We start from the raw sequence: 21,258 nt of genomic DNA, 5'->3' as shown, positions 1-21,258 counted from the left end.
AAACACGCATACATTCACATTTATATACACAGAGAGAGAAAATCTTTTCAAGGCCTAGCTATTTCTATTTTCTGTGCTATAAGTGTAATTGCATAATGTTCTATGAAATACACAAGTAAAAAGAAATTTAGCTTTGTGTGTGTTTGTAAAGAATCACATTTATTGAAAAAGTATGGTACATAAAATTGGTCTAATATCTTATGATCACATGTCAACGTGTCGATGTTAAGCGTATAAATTTTCTGATTCAACTCCTGGTCCTATGTGAAGCCAATCAATGCTTGGTTCATGTCAGTTCCCAATCTGGGCATCCACTGAACTCTATCTACAGCACAGCAGCTGACTCTAGAGAATGAGCAATGGAAAACCAGGCTCTGATAAGCTGTCGTCTTCAATTCCATCTGATTGAATAATGTGACCTATGGATGGATTATGTGCTTGGAACATAACAGGATCAGAAGAAAAGCAGAAGAAATTCAGATACAATTAAAATAGCTAGTGCAGATGTTGGATCTATGTTCAACTATATCTGAAAAACAATGGTCTCTTTTGAATGTCAATCTAGCAACTAATGACTGTACAATTCCATAAGGCTTTCAACTCCCTTCTAAATCTTGGAAGATCTAAACTTTTGGTATTAAAACTTGGAAAGTTTTTATATTCCAAGTGAACAATTTACTTTTGGTAAGATCTGGAAAAGAAGACTTCAAAAATAATTGTTGACTGTATGCCTCACTAAATTTCAGAAATTTCTAAGATTAGATATTTCATTTCCCCCAACACTGGAGTAAATCACATAGCTGCAATTTTGTTCCATAAAATCATCTAGCTTCCAAACTTCCTGTAGCACATTCTTGTCTCCATTAACTTGCATCATGTGGGTACATCAACAGGAATGAACACATTTATGAAATGGTTCTTGAAACAATCTTGATGATATTTTATGAGCAAATAGGAGTTAGCTGCATGAAGAAGATGGAGAGGAAAATAGCACTAAACAGAAAAAGCATTTTAAACAAAAGTTTTGAGTCATGAAACTGTATGACAAAGGACATAGTGATGATGAAGAGTGAAAGAGTGGAAAGAGATAAAGATTTTAAAAAATAATAAGTAAGGAACCGATTTAAGACACACCCCGTGGGTGAACTGAATCTTGAAAGTTATGGCGTGTCATTCAAGGACGCTGATCAATGAAACAAACTGATCTCTGTTGTATATTAACACAATCACTTTGACAACAAACAGAAGGATAATTTAGAAGCATCCAGTCTGGAGTCAGGGGAAACAGCAGTCTATTTCAATAAAGTGTTGAGAATTGAAACCAAGTCAGCAGTACCAGGAATGGAGTAGATGAGAGAGATATTAATAAAAAGCATCTGTGAGATTTGAAGACTAGGTGCCAGTGATGGAGTGGGATGGGAATGACAAGGAGAGATGGAGGAAAGTGTGCTAAAGGGGAGAGTAGGGCAATTCTGCAGGTTCTGGAGTAAGCAATGGCAGAACGGCACAGCCATTCACTCAGATAGAAACATAATAAATGTGAAAGATTTTGGGGGTCAACCTCTGAAGCCTAATAAGGGAATTGATAAATAATGGTCATAATGATAAATAAATTTCTGGAATAAGTTCAGTTTTGCATTTAGGAAAATAATCTTCATTTACTCTTTAATTGCGTTCCTCCTCTGCCTGCAGATTATCAGGTTTTGTCACTGAAGCCAAACCAAGTTACAAGAATCAACAAGAATCAGCAGTAAATTTCCCTTAAACCTGACATCCCATACTCCTTTTTATAGCAACCTTACCACTCTTTTTTTCACTGATAACCAAGGACAAGAAGAACTTGTCCAGACTGGGTACTAAAGGCTGAATTCTGTCCGCCAAAATTTATATGTTGAAATCCTAAGCCTCAAGTACCTCAGATTGTGACTGTATTTAGAGACAGGGCCTTCAAAGAGGTAATTAAGGTTAAACGAAGTCATTAGGATGGGCCCTAATCCAACCTGACTGGTCTCCTGTAAGAAGAGGAGATCAGGACACAGACACAGGGAAGATCATGTAAAGACACAGGGAGAAGATGCACATATACAAGCCAAGGTAAGAGGCCTCAGAAGAAAGCAATTATGCCAACACCTTGATCTTGGACTTCTAGCCTCCAGAACTGTGAGAAAATAAATTTACGTTATTTTAGCCACTCAGTCTGTGGCTAAATAATTATGGCAGTCCTAGGAAAGTAATACAGACTGAGTTCATAATAGATTGCTTTTATTCCTCTCAAATGTTGTCTTTATAACAGAATAAAAGGCACTGCAAAAAAATAAAAACAAAAACAAAAAACAAAAAAAAAACCCTGAAGATTCCAAAACAGATTTTGTTTATCCATAATAGAAATAATAACTGGCTATTTTCAGGGCCCAGTATTAAGTAGATGCTGTAGAAATACTGGCTGATCTAATTTGGCAATTAGCTAGAACTCAGGGTAATCAGAGGTTATACATTTGACAGTATCATCATCATAAATATCACTCAGTCCATTAGAGATAATGGAAAGTAAAAATGATAACAAAGCATTTGACTCCAAGTATAAGCAAAGATTTCAGAGGCAACAAATTTTTAAGTATACTTACCAGAGGTTTCTAAAAACTATCAAATTAAATTATGCTAGAGTTGATACTAAGTTTAAACATCTACTTATATGACTATTTTTTAAATACATTTCATTGTGCTAGTAAAAGATTAAAATCATTCTTGGTTGTATCATCAGTTCCATATTAATCAAGTTATATTCTAATCCTACTTCATGTCAACAATGGAAAAGAAAAAAGTTAGAAACAAATCACCATATCTGAATTTTATGTGTGTGTGTGTATATATACACCCTATATATATCTCAGAATGACACTTTTTTGTATTTTCATTTCATAATCACTTCATATTAATGTAAATCAAGACTAAAACAACATACTCAGTTCCTTGTTGATTTAAGAAAATTCTTATGTAAAAATTTAAATTACAGTTCTGAAAAAAACTAAGAGATGATTCTCAAATTACAAAAGGATTTTTCATTTCAATGTTTCTTTAAGTAAATAACATTTAAAATTTGTCACCACAATTTGATCCCTGCCCAAAATAAATTCATTCAATGCTTATTATGAACATCTACTGTCCAAAATAATATAATTGAAAATAACATTTAAAAAAACTAAAATGAGCATTATAAAACAAAATGGAAAACACTTTATAAACTTATTTTTAAAAATCAACTTGAAAAAAATATTCATATGAAAGAAAATATTAGTTATCACGTAATATTTTTATTTTTAAAAATTTTTATTATAAATTTTGCTTAACTCAATATGTCCAAAACATATAATTAATTTCAATGTGTACTTAACATAAAAAATATTAATTATTATTCCTATTGTCTTTGAAAGGTGGTATATATTTTACATTTACAGCACATCTCAATTTGAATGTGAATTTTTTATAATAAATTTCTGATCAGCATTTACTTTTTATATGCTTTTTTACTTATTTTTAAATTTTTAATTGACAAGTTAACTTTAATAATTAACTTGTATTTTAACATTTAGACTCAAAGGAGAAGTTCATATAACTAATATCAGCATAAAGGTCTAATATGACCTTTTCATTAGGTATGACTTTCACTGCATGTCACACAAGGTTAACAGTAGAATTTGACACTTATTTTATATTTCAAAGTCATTGACTTGGCAGTAAATTTTAGGCTTATTTTTAAAGTAATTATTGTCTTTGGAATATGAAAAGAAATTATAGACTATTTGTACCATTTCATGAAGAGTTTACCAGTTGAACTGCCACATTTATTCCTTCAACCCAACACTAAATATTTGCGGATCAATTTTTTACATATCAATTTTCAGTATCATTTGTTTTGCTGCCTATTGTTAGATCCCTTAGAGAAAATGTCTGTCAGGGAAGGAAAAGAAGTAATTGGTAACAGCATTTCTATACATTTATTATTCTAAATTTACCTAAAATGACACTGTCCAAGAACTAACACACTTCTCAAAAATATTTCCTTATTTTCACTCTGTTGCACTCCTCTACCATCTAACAATGAATGAAACATCCTTTAGTGAATGAAAATATCATTAAATCAAAACTGGCCATTTTGCCATTATAAATATATAATTATAAAAGGATTTTAAAAATATGTATATACATATATATTATAAAGTAACTGATCCACCTTTGATTCTTTTTTAAAGTTGAAAACAAAAATGTTTTCTTAGTGTCAAATGTGAAAACTTCTTTGCTCCACAGAATATAGTCAGTCTGTACATTCAACTTGTAATGTCTATTGAACAAAGATAAGTGGCATGCTCAAAATTGAAAGCTAGAGCTCTCTACTGAAATGAGAGTATTTGGAAAATGCTATATTTTGGCTGAAGGCAAAAACAAATCTTTTAAACAACATTCCTACATTCAAAAGACACCATACGACATCATTTTAGGACAAGCTACATTTTTTTCAAAACAAAATATTTTTCTTTTATGTATGGTCATGATTTAATAGGCCCAGATACATTATAAAATAAGATAATAATTATATTTCTTCTGTAATTTTTAGTTCTAAGTTGCACAAGGAATTTAAAAAGAAGATTGCTTTCATAATCAATCATTCTCCCTATCCATTTATTCAACAAATATTTATAGAGACAGAGTATCATGCTGACACCATGGATAGGAGGAAAAGGAATACAGGGGTAAATCAGAAACAGATCCTTCTCTCAAATAGCTTATAGCCTGGTCACTGAGATTATTATACACAAACAACATATAATAAATATATTTCTTTATCACCTACTATATTCCAATTATGAAGAAGAAAGAAATTTGGAGGAGATAAGGAAACAACTTTCATCTAAAAAAAATCAGAGTAATTATCTAGAAGTGCTTGGTTGGCATAAGTGAGATAATTTATAAGAAAGTGTTCAGTTTTCTTTTACATAAAGGGACACTTGGTATTCTCTGTTGATTTCCCGAATCCTATTACTAACACTTCCATCCCTTACCCTGTGCCCAAAGAATCTCAGGTCTGTAGCCTCTATCACCAGATGCTCTTGCAGGTTGATGTCCAGTACAGACAATGGAAGTTACCACCTGGAGTTTGGAAGGTGGGAAGAGAAAAGGGCTGGGTAGTTTTCCCCCACATGTTCCTGGGTTGTCACAGTGGTCTGGAAACCTTAATACAGCTGCCACTGGTGGAAAGCATTTCTGCAGGACTCGCGCTCTCACTGAGCTCTTTATTATTTCTGCCCTTTGCCCCTTTAGCCCTGGAAAGGTAAGGCTAAGTTTCTTAGCCTCCCTGCTGACAATTCTGAAGCCATCTGAGGATAGTTCTATTTCCTGCTGGAACCCAGAGTGAACTCAAAAAGAATGTGAGAAGTTAAACCAAGAACATATATTCGAAGGCCTGAAAATAGCAATTGGCATCTTCCATATATTTATTTTTTAACTAAGCTTAAAGATTCAAATAACCAGTATGTGTGTCATTTGCCAGGAAAGCACAGCATCTCTTCTAGAAGACAAAAAAGGTATAATTTATAGTCTGGGGTCCTCTACTTAACAGGTCAATCTATTTTGTTCAATTAAATTCACTGGAATATAAACTTCGTGAGAGCAGGGACTCATCTGTTTTGTCTGAGGCCTCCACAGTTCTTAGATGAGACCTGCATACAGTGGGTACTCAGTAAGGGTTCAGTGAATGGATCTCCTGGCAATAAATTTATGCACCACTAAAAGACTCTATGTCAACACCTGTAAATTAAGAATACTACTACTTGTCTTGTATTTCCTCTGAAATTCTAAACACAAATAATACAGACTTAAGCTGTGTTTAAAGAGGGAAGTGTACACAGATATAAGCTATTTTTATTCCAGTATTTGGGGAAAATTAAAGAACACTCCTTTGAATGGTAGACTTCTAGGCAATGAGTATATCAGCACTGTAAAATTTGAGGAATGTTGCTGCAGAATCCAGTTACAATTCTTCCAAAAATAAGTTCCAAAAAAGTTTAGTTTCAGGAATCCTAAAGTCATTATTCTATAAATCAAGTCCATGAGGAAAAAAATGTATTAATAATACAAAAGAAAGAAAAATACACTTAGCTAAGCAGTCTAGCATACACCACTGTATAAGCAATAGCTTACAAAATTCTATACTATTTCCATAAGATACTCCCTAGACACTAAAGTTTCTATTCACATTTGATAGTAGAGCTTTGACCAAAAGTACGGTGGGTCTTGGCAGAGGTTTTTGATTGTATATCCAGAAACAAAGCTGAAATTAAATCTTAAACATGGCATAAAATTCTTAAGAAGTAACTACCATCATCAGAAGATTAATTGAAAACCTATGCTTCCTGTCTACTCATACTTCTGAATTTGCCAAGGCATTAACTCTCATCACAGTTTTTTTTTTCCCAAACATTCCATACAGTTAATGACTCCTTCTCAACTATTTTGTGTGGTAAAGGAAAGCTGCCAAAATGCTTAGAATTTTAGTGTAATTGAAAAAGGCATCAGAGATTGCATCTGAACCATAATTCAAAGGAAAGAATGAGGGAAACCACATAATCACAGACAGAACTGCTACCCACACAGCACTTTTATTACATAGAATCCCAAAACCAGCTTAAGAAACCAGGTTTAAGAAAATAAGCAGTGTTCTATATTACTTGAACAGACTTCTATTACCAAGTGTTATAAAAAATGCCTAAAGCTGGGTAAAACACTACCAACAAAAGTGCACATTTATGTTACAATTTCTAAATTATCAATGTTAAACAAGGATTCTTACTAAAAACTACCAATATGGCTTGACTCCATCATATAAAGAAATTAAATTAAAGAGTTAGAAAGGGGTAACAGATCTTGCCTCCTGCTTCCTTGTTTGCCATAGATGATATACCCTTTATTCAAATGAGTGCTAGAAAATATATTTATTCATTCATTAAAAAATTATTACATGTCAAGCACTATTCTAGATTTTATGGATCCAGGCACAAAGCTCCTGCACTCTTGCAGCTTATATTCCAGAGGAAGAATCAAAACGAACAAAATGTAGTACATCAGAAAGTGAAAGATGTCATAAAGAATACAAGACAATAAAGGATAAGGGCTACATGTCAAGAGGTAAGATGCTGTATTATAGAAGTGGGATCATGGAAAGTTTCACTGATTCAGAGATATTGAGGCAGGAACACCTGAGGAACTGAGACAATAAAAAATGTAGATATCTAGGCAAAAGGCTTCCAGGCAGAAGGACTAGCGAATGCCCAGTCCTCAAGGTATAAGCAGCCTCAAGGCAGGAGCATGCTTGCTACATTTGTTCAAGGAACATGGGCCAAGAACCCACAGGGAGCAACGGGGAGAGAAGCCAGTGATGGAGTCAGACGAGGAGCAGAGGGTGTGGTATGGATCACACAGGAGCCAGCAGACTATGGAAAGAAGGTTAACTCTCAATGAAATGAAATGCTGCGGGAAGGTTATGAGCAAAGAGATGAGATACTTCCTTCACTTATTAATACTTTCAACCAGGCACTACTTGACAGGAATAGACTTGCTATTCTAGGCTTTCTCCCTAGAGAGCAAATTAACAGATGGAAAAGACAAAAGCAGGGAGATCAATTAAAATGCTCTTCCAATTATCCAAGGAATAGATAATACTAATAGTTCTAACAACAGACAATACTTAGCACTCACTATTTACCTGCCAGTCTTCTAAGTACTATGTACAGTCATATTATAAACAGAAATAAACTCTGGACCATGCCTTAAAAAAAAATCAAGTTCTAAAAAAAGCTTAAACAATCATTTAAATAATATCAACATTCTCATTATACTTCTTTTAACTAATAATAATTTCACATTAACTGCGTATTTACTATAAAACTCAGGAAGTGTAGATGAGATGGTGAAATAAGATGCTTTTGTCCAGGATGATCTCATGGCCTTTGATTAATTTGAATCTTTGTTAAAAATATATAGTTCATAAATCACAAAAAAGAGAGTTAAAGCCCTTTAAACTTAGCTAAAATTCCAAACAGTCCATGTCTGCAGGAAGTAAGCATCACCTATTTACGACCCATGTGTCAGTGCTAGAAGCCTAAAGTGTTAAGTCTCTCCCACGCTCAACCCCATATATCCTAAGAGTCCCCAATACCTGTGAGCTCCACCCCACATCAGCATCTGAAAGTAAGCCCTTCTGTACATTGCTGTCACCATGATCTCATCTCTAAGTATGATACCTTTTATTTGAACTAATAGTCAACATTTTATGTTCTCATCTTTTCCATCAGATTCTTCCAATGGTAGACTAACATCTTCACTTCCACAAAAAGCATTTTTTAAAAAATGTGAATGCTTAATTCCTCTTCTTAAGGAAACTTCTCGTGGCCCACAGTTTAAAGTTCAACCCCCTTAGTATAGTGTGAAAGGCAAACAGGTCTTTACACACCAACCAGGTAGTCTCCCAAGTGTCCCCAAACCACGTTACGTTTCACAGAACTGCCATGTTCATTCTACACTTTCACCTTTTGCATATGTGTTCTCATCTTTAAATGTTCGTTTATTTTTCAGTATTATGGATCCAGCTATTACTCCCTCTCTTGAATATGTGTATGTCTTTATTATGTAACACAATCATATTTTATTGCAACTATTTATGTATGCCTCTTTCCCTTATTCAAGCACAATATTTTACATTATAATATCTGTGGGGCTTCGACAGAGAATAATCATCACTTAAGTAAACACCCACCTTTCAAATGACAAATGCTATTTTAGGGCTATCACCACCCTTTCTACTCCCTGACACCTCTAACAAAGCCTTAATCATTTCCAAGTAAAGTGTTCATTCATGCATTTGCTGGTCTTCATTAACTATGAACATTGTGCCCAACTTTGCACTTGATGCAGCTCCTGGAATATATAAATTAACAAGATATAAATCCTGCTTTCAAGGAATGTATAGTCTAATAAGAAAGCTATACGTTAACAGATAATTATAAAACAACATGGTAATACAGATACAAAAACAAGAACGTAAATGCAAGATGGCTTATTCTTTGAAAAGCCAATAAAATACTACTGACTAATAATAGACCTTACAAAGGAAAAAAAGGTAATCTAGACAGAGACAAAATTTATACAAGTGACAATATAAAATGTGTGATACTTTACGGTGTATTGCTGGCAGATCCACTACTCAACAAAATAGAAAACTGAATCAAAAGGCAAGGCTTCTTTTAGAGGACAAGCAATATCCTGTATACAGTGGTACTTTGGATTTGCATAGAGTTCTGAAATCTGAGATTGCCTCAAATGCTTCATTGAGTTTCTTGAAATAGTTTCAGCCATAGACCCTACTAAATATATAATTATAATGGATCAATAAAGTCCCAACCAGCAGCCTATTATCTGCATATCACAATCCATGATGCAGATCTGATCCCAGATGGTCTGACTGGGAACAGGATACTCTGAGGCTATTGTATAATAAGGTACAGCATCTAGAAAGGAGAACTGAAGAAATGAACTACAGAATCACTGAAGTGTATCGTAAATAATGTGGTACATTTTTGTGTGTTGTTCTTCACCACACTTGCCAGGCTAAGTAGGTGTGCAGCAATAAGGAATGTGATTACACATCAAACAGCCAAAAACAGATGCTCTTTTAAGTTAGATTCTCAAAAAAGGATTAAACTAATGTGGCTTGATCTACTCCCATGCATGTGGTCAGTAGTGGAACTTAAATATCTCCTAAAATCAAAAAGGTTAAAGGGGAAAAATTCATATTTGGAATCTCAATTTGGTAAATAATTGATTAACACTAAGTCTGAATAAAATCTGACAAATGCTAAACTTGCTACAGTAAGAAAAAAATCTTATGTTTCATAAAACTACTGTTATAAGATACTGTCATGTAGATATGTTTGACTATTTCTTCATGAAAGCCATAAAATCCCCTTTCATAAAAGAACAGCACATACATATTGTTGTCCTATATTAGAGAAATTCAACATGTTCATGAATCCAGTGAGTTTTTAAACTACTGTTGCTGCTGAATTCTAATATTACCTGGGACACTCCCCTGGGATTTTAACACTAATTTGCATTAAACTTGTGTTTGTTACATGCCAATTTGGACTTGGATTGTGTTTGAACATCAAATCTACCAAATTTTACCTCATATTTGCTATTCACAGTTTGTTATTTCTCTTAAAATTATACATTATTTCTTAGCCAGGCGCGCTGGCTCACGCCTGTAATCCTAGCACTCTGGGAGGCCGAGGCGGGAGGATCGCTCAAGGTCAGGAGTTTGAGACCAGCCTGAGCAAGAGCGAGACCCCATCTCTACTAAAAATAGAAAGAAATGATTTGGACAGCTAAAAATATATATAGAAAAAAATTAGCCGGGCATGGTGGCACATGCCTGTAGTCCCAGCTACTGGGGAGGCTGAGGCAGGAGGATCGCTTAAGCCCAGGAGTCTGAGGTTGCTGTGAGCTAGGCTGATGCCACTGCACTCTAGCCAGGGCAAAAGAGTGAGACTCTGTCTCAAAAAAATAAATAAATAAATAAATAAAATAAAATTATGCATTTCCTGACATCTAGAGAATAAATAATTTTGGTGACTTAATACATTACAAAAAAAAAAAAAAAACATGAATCACAACACTGATTCCAGAAAATGCTTTCAATAATTCCAAAAAAGCCACAGCTACATTCTCAAATGTACATGTTAACCAAAGATTTACAGACAAGAACAAAACTAAACAATCATAAGTAAACTCAAAGCTTTCTTGTTTTTCTCTTTTGCTTATTGTATGCTACTACAGCAAAGTAGTAAAGTACCATTGTAGAATAACATTTTATTTTTGCTTTTAGAGAACTAAGTCTCTTACGAAGCCAAATGTAGCTCCTATGTTAACCGTATCTGCTATTTTCACCTAATTTCAGAAATAATCAATGGGAAAAAAGTTCATTTTTTAAACAAACACTTATAAAACACTCAGTATGGCAATGCACAGATAGCAATACTTTATAAACTTTAACTTGTTTAATCTTCAAATGATGCTATGAGATGCGTAGCGCTGTTATTCCATTTTACAGATGAGAAAAAAGGGAGGTGCTGTATCTTGTCCATGATCTGCAAGCTGGTCAAGTTCCAAATGAAAATATGAAGCCATGGCTGTGTGATTCCACAGTCAATATGGTTAACTACCACCATGCATATGATTTATAAATCCAAACACTTAATTATCATTATCATAATCTTTTTCATTCCACCATTCCTGCACTTGTTAGAAACTTAATGATGCCTCTGCTTTCATCTTTCATTTCTCAAGAAAAACCATGGAAATTATATTGTCATGTGTGCCCACTTACTTCCGCTATTCTGTTTGTAAAGTTCTTATTTTATGAAAGGCCTTCTATGTATTTGTAAAAAAGTTTATTAAAAAGAGTTAAAGAAATGATTCATGGATACAGCTTTCTATTTTAGAATCTAGATGGGGAGCATATAATAATAAATTTTTAAAAATAGTAACAGCTTATTTTTTTTCCTCTTTCTTAAGTAAAGAAGTTCCACAGAGAAACCAGGGCAAGAAGGTTTTAGAAATGAACTGTGAGATAACAGAGTTATACCAAAGTCAGAAATCTGAAAGATGAGACTACAGCAAGTAATATGCTTAAGTAATATGCTTAATGGTATAAATTTTTCCTGGTAAGAAATTAACACTTCTAAAATGTTTTTGTCTTGCGAATGTCAATACTCCTATGGCAGTGAAAACTCCATACAGCCCAACCTTCTGCTGATGACAACTACAAACTCTAAGCAAAATGCCATAAACAGCTACCTTGAGAACTACACAAAAGCAAGCAGATTATGGGGAGAATCAAAATTTAGAGACGTGAATCTACAAGTGGTAAGTTACCTATGGTTTGTACTGTTTGGTTTCATATTTTTTCTAGGCTTTGCCCCAAGGGGGAATCCAATAGCTGAGCAATACAACAGTGCCGTGGCTAAAATTTTCAAAGAAACCCTGTGTTTCTGGACAGAGGAACCAGAGGGGGAAAACGCAGGTTAGAGAGTATACAGGGAATCTGAGATGAGGGAAATCACCTAATTTTGGTATAAACCACACAAGCCTCAGATCATCCTCAGATCATCCTCAGAATTAAGCATATGTAACAGACCCAAACCAATGTAGGAAAAACTTAGACAATTGAAGTGAGATTAATTCTACCTATGCAAGTCACAGAATAGCTCTTGCACTTACTTTATATGAGACAAACAAAACCAAAATTCTGAGAGTTAAAACTCCATGGGGACCCAGTCAGTCATGGAGGACTCCAAATTTTGTGAGTTTTACTTGGAGGAGACCTATAAGGTCTTGACAGTGAATGTCAGAAAAAATATCCCCTCACGCTTCTAGAAAGAGGAGGAGAAAAAGGAAGTATTTTAAAAGTCACCAGAACATTCTGTTCTTCTTAACAAGGCATGCCCTCAGGAGAAACTATTTATTTAGAATCTAATCTACTGGGATTTCATCAAAGCTTAACCTAACTTGAGAAAGAAAAAAACAGGCATACTTAGGAGATAGGGTAAGTTTGGTTCTAGACTACCACAATAAAGCAAATACTGCCAATAAAGAGAATCACACAACTTTTTTGGTTCCTCAGCACATATAAAATTCATGTTTATACTATAATGTAGTCTATTGAGTATGCAGTAGCATTATGTATAAAATTAGAGTGCATATCTTAAAATAAAAATACTTTATTGTTAAAAAATACTAATGATCATCTGAGCCTTCAGCAAGTCATAATCTAATAGTTTTACTGGTAGAGGGTTTGCCTCCATGTTGATGGCTGCTGACTAATCAGGGTGGTAGTTACTGAGGGTTGTGGTGGCTGTGGCAATTTCTCAATTAAGATGACAATGAAGTTTGTCACATCAATTGACTCTTTCTTTCATGAAAGATTTCTCTGCAGCATTCAATGATGTTTGATAGCATTTTACCCACAGTTGAACTTCTTTCAAAATTAGAGCCAGTCCTCTCAAACCCTGCCACGGCTTTATCAAGGAAACTTATGTCATATTTTAAATCCTTTGGTATCATTTAACAATGCTCACAGCATCTTCACAAAGAACAGATTCTATCTCAAGAAATCACTTTCTTTGCTCATCCATAAAAAGCAGCTCATCATCTGTTCAACTTTTATCATGAGATTGCAACAGTTCAGTTATTAGGTTGGTGTAAAATGAATTGCAGTTTTAGCATATTGAAATTTGCTGTTTGATATTAGAATATATTCTTTAATAAATGTGGGTATGTTATACATCATTTTAATGTACATTTCTCACTTTATTTTTTTTTTTTGCAAATGACTTACTACTTGCTGTTTATTTTACATTTATTTTAAATTATGGAAATGATGTTAAATAAAAATTAAATTCGAGCAATTTTCTTATGTGAGTTCAAAAATGGGTCCTAAAGCAGCAGAGACAACTCGCAACATCAACAATGCATTTGGCCCAGGCACTGCTAAAGAACGTACAGTGCAGTGGTGGTTCAAGAAGTTTTGGAAAGGAAACGAGAACCTTGAAGATGAGGAGTGCAGTGGCAGCCATCGGAAGTCGACAACAACCAATTGAGAGCAGTCATCGAAGCTGATCCTCTTACAACTACACAAGAAGTTGCCGAAGAACTCAAGGTCGACCATTCTACGGTCATTCAGCATTTGAAGCAAAATGGAAAGGTGAAAAAGTTAGATAAATGGGTGCCTCACGAGCAGAACGAAAATTAAAAAAAAAAAAAAAATCATCGTTTTGAAGTGTCGTCTGCCCTTCTTGTAGGCAACCACAGCGAACCATTTCTTGATTGGATTGTGACATGCGACAAAAAATGGATTTTACACAATGACCAGCTCAGTGGTTGGACCAAGAAGAAGCTCCAAGGCACTTCCCAAAGCCAAACTTGCACCAAAAAAAAGGTCGTGGTCACTGTTTGGTGGTCTGCTGCCAGTCTGATCCACTATAGCTTTCTGAATCCTGGTGAAATCATTACATCGGGAACTATGCTCAGCAAATCGATGAGATGAACGGAAAACTGCAACACCTGCAGCCGACACTGGTCAACAGAAAGGGCCCAATTCCTTTCCACGACAATGCCTGACTGCATGTGGCACAGCCAACACTTCAAAAGTTGAACAAATTGGGCTATGAAGCTTTGCCTCATCCGCCATTTTCACCTGACCTCTCGCCAACCCACTTAGACAACTTTTTGTAGGGAAAATGCTTCCACAACCAGCAGGATGCAGAAAATGCTTTCCAAGAGTTCCTCAAATCCCAAAGCACAGATATTTACGCTACAGGAATAAACAAACATTTCTTATTGCCAAAAATGTGTTGATTGTAATGGTTTCTATTTTGATTAATAAAGCTGTGTTTCAACCTAGTTATAATGATTTAAAATTCAAGATCTGAAACCACAGTTACTTTTGCACCAACCTTAATACACCTTCAGGCTATACTTCTAATTCTAGTTCTTTTGCTATTTATACGACATCTGCCATTATTCCTCCACTGAAATCTTAAGTCCCTCAGAGTCATGAATGAGGACTGGAATCAATTTCTTTCAAAATCTTGTTAATGTTGATATTTTGACCTCCTCCATTTAATCACCAATGTTCTTCATGGAACCAGGCATGGTGAACCCTTTTCAGAAGATTTTCAATTTACTTTGCCCAGATTTATCAGTGGAATCACTATCTATGGACAGAAATAGCGTTATGAAATATATTTCTTAAATGATAAGACTTGAAAGTCAACATTACTCCTGATCCATAAGCTTCAGAATGTAGGGATAGCAGGTATGAAAACAACATTAATCTCCTTGTACATTTCCATCAGAGTTCTTGAGTGACTAGGTACATTGTCAATGAGAGGAATATTTTGAAATGAATCTTTTTTTCTGAACAGTAGGTCTCAAAAGTGGGCTTAAAATATGCAAGAAAACTTTCTGTAAACAGATACACTATCATCCAGGCTTTTTTGTTCCACTGATAGAGCACAGGCAGAGTAAATTTAGCATGATTCTTAAGAGCCTAGGAATTTTAGAATGGTAAATGAGCACTGGCTTCAACTTAAACTCATCAGCTGCACTGGCCTCTAACAAGAGAGTCAGTCTGTCCTTTGAAGCTTTGAAATCAGGTATTGATTTCTCCTTTCTAGCTATGAAAGTCCTCAGTGGCATCTTCTTCTGATAGAAGGTGGTTTTGTCTACATTGGAAATCTATTGATCAGTGTAGCTACCTTCATTAATTATCTCAGCTAGATCTCCTGGATAATTTCTACAGCTTCAACATCAACATTTGCTGTTTCACCTTGTACTTTTATATTACAAAGATGGCTTCCTTCCTTAAACCACATGAACCAACCTCTTTTAGATTCCAACTTTTCTTCTGAAGCTTCCTGACCTCTCTCAACCTTCACAGAATTGAAGAGAGTTAGGGTCTTGCTCTGGATTAGGCTTTGGCTTACAGGAATATTATAGCTAGTTTAATCTTCTAGTCAGATCCTAAAAGTTTTTCCATATCATCAATAAGGCTGTTTTGTTTTCTTATCATCCATATGTGGACTGGAGTAGTACTTTTAATTACCTCCAAAAACTACTCATTGGCATTCATGACTTGGCTAATTGTTTGGCAGAAGAGGCCCACCCTTTGGCCTATCTTGGTTTTCAACATGCCTTCTTCATGAAGCATAATCATTTCTAGCTTTTGATTTTAAGTGAGAGACCTGTGACTCTTCCTTTCACTTGAAAACTTGTAGACCATTAGAAGTTATCAGTTGGCCTAACTTCAATATTGTTGTGTCTCAAGGAAGACTAGGTAGGCCCAAGAAGAGGAAGAGAGTCAGAGAACAGTCAGTGGAGCAATCAGAACACACACAACACTTATCGATTAAGTTTGCTGCCTTATGTGGTCACAGTTTGTGACACCTCAAAACAATTACAAATAGTGAAATTAAAGATCACTCATCATGGGTCACTATAAGAGATATAATAATAATGAAAAAGTTTAAAATACTGCTAGAATTACCAAAATGTAACACAAAGACAGGAAGTGAACACATGCCGTTGGAAAAATGGTGCCAATAGACTTGCTCAATGTAAGGTTGCCACAAACCTTCGGTTTGTTTTTTAAAAAAAATATCGGCAAGACACAGTAAAGTGAAGCACAACATAACAAGGTATGCCTGTACCTAACTCCATGTATTAGCCTTCGGTGTGACAGAAAGGAAGTGCCCAACTACAGCTCCCTCTATCCTTCCATGTAGAAGAAGGAAATACATAACCCCATCCCCCTCCAGCCACCCTATTCCACCTTGGATGGGGTGGAGGTCTAAGAAGCACTGATAAAGTTCACAGTTCAGAAGCTCAGCCTCACCTAAATGCCAGAGATCAAAAACACTGTAACAGAAATGAAGAGTGCCATTGAAGAGCTCATTAGTAGACTAGACACTGCTGAAGAAACAATATGATTTTGAGAATCTGACAATAGAAAATTCCAAAACTAAAAGCAAAGAAAAAAGATTGGGAAACAAAACAGAAAAGAATATCCAAAAACCATGGGACAACTACAAAAGATGTAATATACACATAACGGGAAAATCAGAAGAAGAAAGAGAGAAAAGAATAGAAGCAACATTTGAAGCAATAGTGACTGAGAATTTTCCTCAAATTAATGTCAGACAAAAAAAACTACAGATGGAGGAAGCTCAGAGAATATGAAGCAAAATAAATGCCAAAAAAAAAATTACATCTAGGAATATCATATTCAGATATCATAAATATTAAAATAAATTAAAAATCTGGAAAGCAACAAGGGGGGAAAAAAAAGCACCTTACCTAGACATAAGCAAAGATAAGAATTATATTCATCTTCTCCTCAGAAACCACACAACGAAAAGAGGGTGGAGTGAAACATTTAAAGTGTTGAGAGAAAAAGACCGCCAACCTGGACTTTTGTAACCTGAGAAATTGTCTTCAAAAGTGAAGGAGAAATACATATTTTTTTCAATTAAAAAAAGTTGAGGAATTTTTTGCCAGTAGACCTACCTTGCAAGAAATGTTAAAAGAAGTTCTTCACAAAGAATGAAGATAATATAGGTGAGAAACTTGAATCTACATTAAGAAAGAAAAATGATTAGAGAATGAATGAGTGAAGGTAAAATGAAATTTTTTTTCTTAATCTGGATTGAGCTAAGATATAACAGTTTATTCAAAGTAATAATAGCAACAATGTATTTAATTATTTATATATGCTTATGGTAAGCTTATGTATAAGTGAAATGAATGACAGCAATGACAGAAAGAACATGAGGGAGGCATTAGGAATATTTTGTTTTTATAAGGTATTTGCACTACCCATGAAGCAGCATAATGTTATTTGAAACTTGGCTTGGATTAGGTATAAATCTACATTGGAAAATCTGGGGCAACTATCAAAAAAATGTTCTTAAAAAAAGTATAATTGATATGCTATGAAAATAGAGAAAACAGAATCATATAAGATGCTCAATTTAAACTACAAAAGGTAGAAAAATTGTGGAAGAGAAAAACAGAAATGGAGACCAAGAAAAAGGAATAGACAGTAATAAATATGGTAAACCGTATGTCAACTATATCATTAATCACCTTAAAATTCAATGATCTAAATAAACCTGTTAAAGACAGAGACTGTCAGAGTGAATCAAAAAATAAGATCCAACTACATGTTGTCTACAAAAGACCCACTTTAAATATAATGGCACATACAGAGTAAAGGTAAAGGTATGGAGAAAGGTATAACATGCTAGTACTAATCACGAGAAAGAAGGAGTAGCTAAATTAATTTCCAACAGAGCAGACTCAGAAAAAGGAAAGTTATAAGGGATAAAGAAGAATATTACATGATAATAAAGTGTTCAATACTCCAATAATACATAACCATCCCTCATGCGTATGCCCCTAAAAACTGAGTATCAAAATACATGAGGCAAAAATTCATAGAACCACAAGGAGAAATAGACAAATCTTCTATTACCTTTGGAGACTTTAATACACCGCTATCAGAAATGAACACGTACAGCAGGCAAAAGTTAATAAGGATATAGCTGAGCTAAAAAGCACTGTCAGTCAACTAGATACAACTGACATCTATAGACTACTACATACAACAATAGAAGATAACTCACCATTGGAAAGCTCACATGGACATCCACCAAGATAGAATACATTCTGGGCTATAAAAAAAGCCCTTGACAAATTTAAAAGAATACAAATCATACAATGTCTGCTCTTAGATAACAATGAAAATAATCTAGAAAACAACAAAAAAAACAGGTGGAAATTCCAAAATACCTGGACATTAAAATGCACATTTCTAAATAACAAATGGGTCCAGGAAGAAATATCAAGAGTAATTAAAAATATTATGAGAAAAATGAAAATAAAACTTAGAGAGAAATTTATAGCATTAATTGTCTATATTAGAAAAGAAGAAAGATCTAAAATCAATCATCTAAGCTTCCATCTTAAGAAACTACACAAAGAAGAGCAAACTAAATCCAAAGTAAACAGAACAAAAGAAAAAAAAATAAAAATTAGAACAGAAATAATAAAACAAACAACAGAAAGTCGCTACAGAATTATCACTAAAACCCAAAACGGGTTCTTTGAAAACATTAATAAAAATGATAAATGTCTAGCCAGGTTAACTAAGGAAAAAATAGAGAGGTTACATAAAAATTGCTACTAGCAGAAATAAAAGGGACATTATTACAGATCCCATGGACATAAAAAGGATAATGAAGGAAAATGAAAAACTCTATGCCCACAAATTTAATAATTTAGATGATGTAGATCAATTCCTTCTTAGATGCAATTTGTAATAACTCGTACACAAAAAAATAGAAAATCTAAAAAGGCCTCCATCCAATAAAGAAATTGAATCAAAAATTAGTAACATCCCTAAACAGTAAGCACCCAGTTCAGTGGTGAATCCTACAAAAGATTTAAGAAAAAAATTAGACCAAAACTCTATAATCTCTTTCAAAAAATAGAAGCAAAGAGAATAATTCCTAACTCATTCTATGAAGCCACATCACCCTAATACCAAAACCAGATGAAGACACTACCTGACTTCAAGACTTACTGTAATGTTACAGTAATCAATACAGGATGGTATTGGTGAAAGAATTAATAAACAGATCAATGGAACAGAATAAAAAACCTAGAAAAGATCCATATAAATATACTAAATTGATCTTTGACAAAGGATAAAAAAATATAGTGAAGCAAAGATAATTTTTTCAACTAATAGTGCTGGAACAACTGGACACCCACATGCAAAAAAAAAAAAGGAAAATAGAAACAGACCTTACACCCTTCACAAAAATTAACTCAAAATGTGTCATAGACCTAAATATAAAACACAAAACTACGAAACTCCTAAAAGACAGCATAGGAAAAAACATAAATGGTTTTCACAGCAATATTAACCAGAAAGTATAGAGAGTTCTCAATATTCTCCGCACCCTACCCCCAACCACACAACCTTCCCCACTATCAACATCCCATACCAGAGTGGGACAATTGCTTATCAAACACTAAAATAATGTGTACACAGTAGCATCTCTCTCTCCTGTCATTTTTAGTTTAATTTCTACCTACATGTTCACTTGTAAAGATTCCAAAGTCATATAGGCACCATAACACAAACCAAAATGAACAGAAAAAATACTACAGAAAATTTTAAGAAAAAGATATATTAACATCAAGTATTCAATAGAATGAACTAATTTCATAAAAGAAGCGAGAAATTTTTATTCTGATTTAAAACTGTGATTGAATGATTTATTTTCTTCCAGCTCTATTTTTTTTTTTTTTTTTTTTTTTTGAGACAGAGTCTCACTCTGTTGCCCAGGCTAGAGTGAGTGCCATGGCGTCAGTCTAGCTCACAGCAACCTCAAACTCCTGGGCTTAAGCGATCCTCCTGCCTCAGCCTCCCGAGTAGCTGGGACTACAGGCATGCGCCACCATGCCCGGCTAATTTTTTTTTTTGTATATATATATTTTAGTTGTCCATATAATTTCTTTCTATTTTTAGTAGAGACGGGGTCTCACTCTTGCTCAGGCTGGTCTCGAACTCCTGACCTCGAGCGATCCACCCGCCTCGGCCTCCCAGAGTGCTAGGATTACAGGCGTGAGCCACCGCGCCCGGCCCCAGCTCTATTTTTAAGTGGAAAGAGACCAAATTGTTCTTTGAATTTTATATATCCATATGATAATACAATTTAGGAAAAGAGATCTTAATCTTACGTCTGATGACTGCATGTGTGAACTAGATAAATACAAAATTTCATCCATTTCAAAGAATCTTGCTCTAAAGTCTTCTCAATATTTTATTAAGTAAAGATAGTTTCTGTATTTAGCTGGTAGAAGATAGCAAAAATAAACCTGATAGTGAAAATTTCTGTGTTCCTTTACATTTAAAAAACAAATTTCACTTCATAGTAAATAAATGTTTTATATACAACTTCATAAGTTTTCATAAACTCTAAGACTCAAAGTAGCTTAATAAACTTATTTTCTACTATTTACTGTCATATGCACTACAGGTTTCATTAAAGAATCTTTTCAAAATTTTTTTCTTAATATTTTAATAGCTTTTCCAAATAGACAACTGAAATTTCTCTAGGACTTAAAATGTAGGATATGGTTTCATAAAGTTAAGACTTTTTTTTAAAAAAAGAAAAATTGTACTAACATTATTCTTCCATATTACTCATTTATGTTCCTGGAAAATAAGGTTGTGTGGGTTACAAAGATAAATTTGTCTGTAAAACTGATGTTTATGAATAGTTTTATTTTAAAATAAGACTTGGTCAGACTAGAAATTGTAGTAATTGTTTGTAATATTCATTCACCTAATAAATAAATAGCTTTGTTTGCTGTCATGTATGTGCACTCAATGCATGACACTAGAAGATCTGAGAGTATATTACTATTATATATTACCAGAATCAGTTTATCATTTACATAATTCAGTATGATATAATGAATTAAAATATTTTATGTAGATATAAAGGCTTAGGTACACACTAGGGAAAAAAATTAGAAACAAATAGCTTCCCAAATAAATAACCTGTAAATGGCACAAAT

At 34.1% G+C, this 21,258-nt stretch overlaps 1 protein-coding gene across 4 annotated transcripts in view; it reads right to left on the bottom strand.

The window, feature by feature from the left end:
• COL11A1 (collagen type XI alpha 1 chain) overlaps positions 1-21,258 on the bottom strand; it is a 200,556-nt gene that overhangs the window by 147,475 nt on the left and 31,823 nt on the right. The window lies entirely within an intron of this gene.

Source organism: Eulemur rufifrons, chromosome 8, assembly GCF_041146395.1.
Source record: "Eulemur rufifrons isolate Redbay chromosome 8, OSU_ERuf_1, whole genome shotgun sequence".
In the NCBI taxonomy this organism is placed as follows: domain Eukaryota; kingdom Metazoa; phylum Chordata; class Mammalia; order Primates; family Lemuridae; genus Eulemur; species Eulemur rufifrons.
The sequence above is the reverse complement of the archived record's forward strand: the minus strand, read 5'-3'. Positions and strand labels throughout refer to the sequence as shown.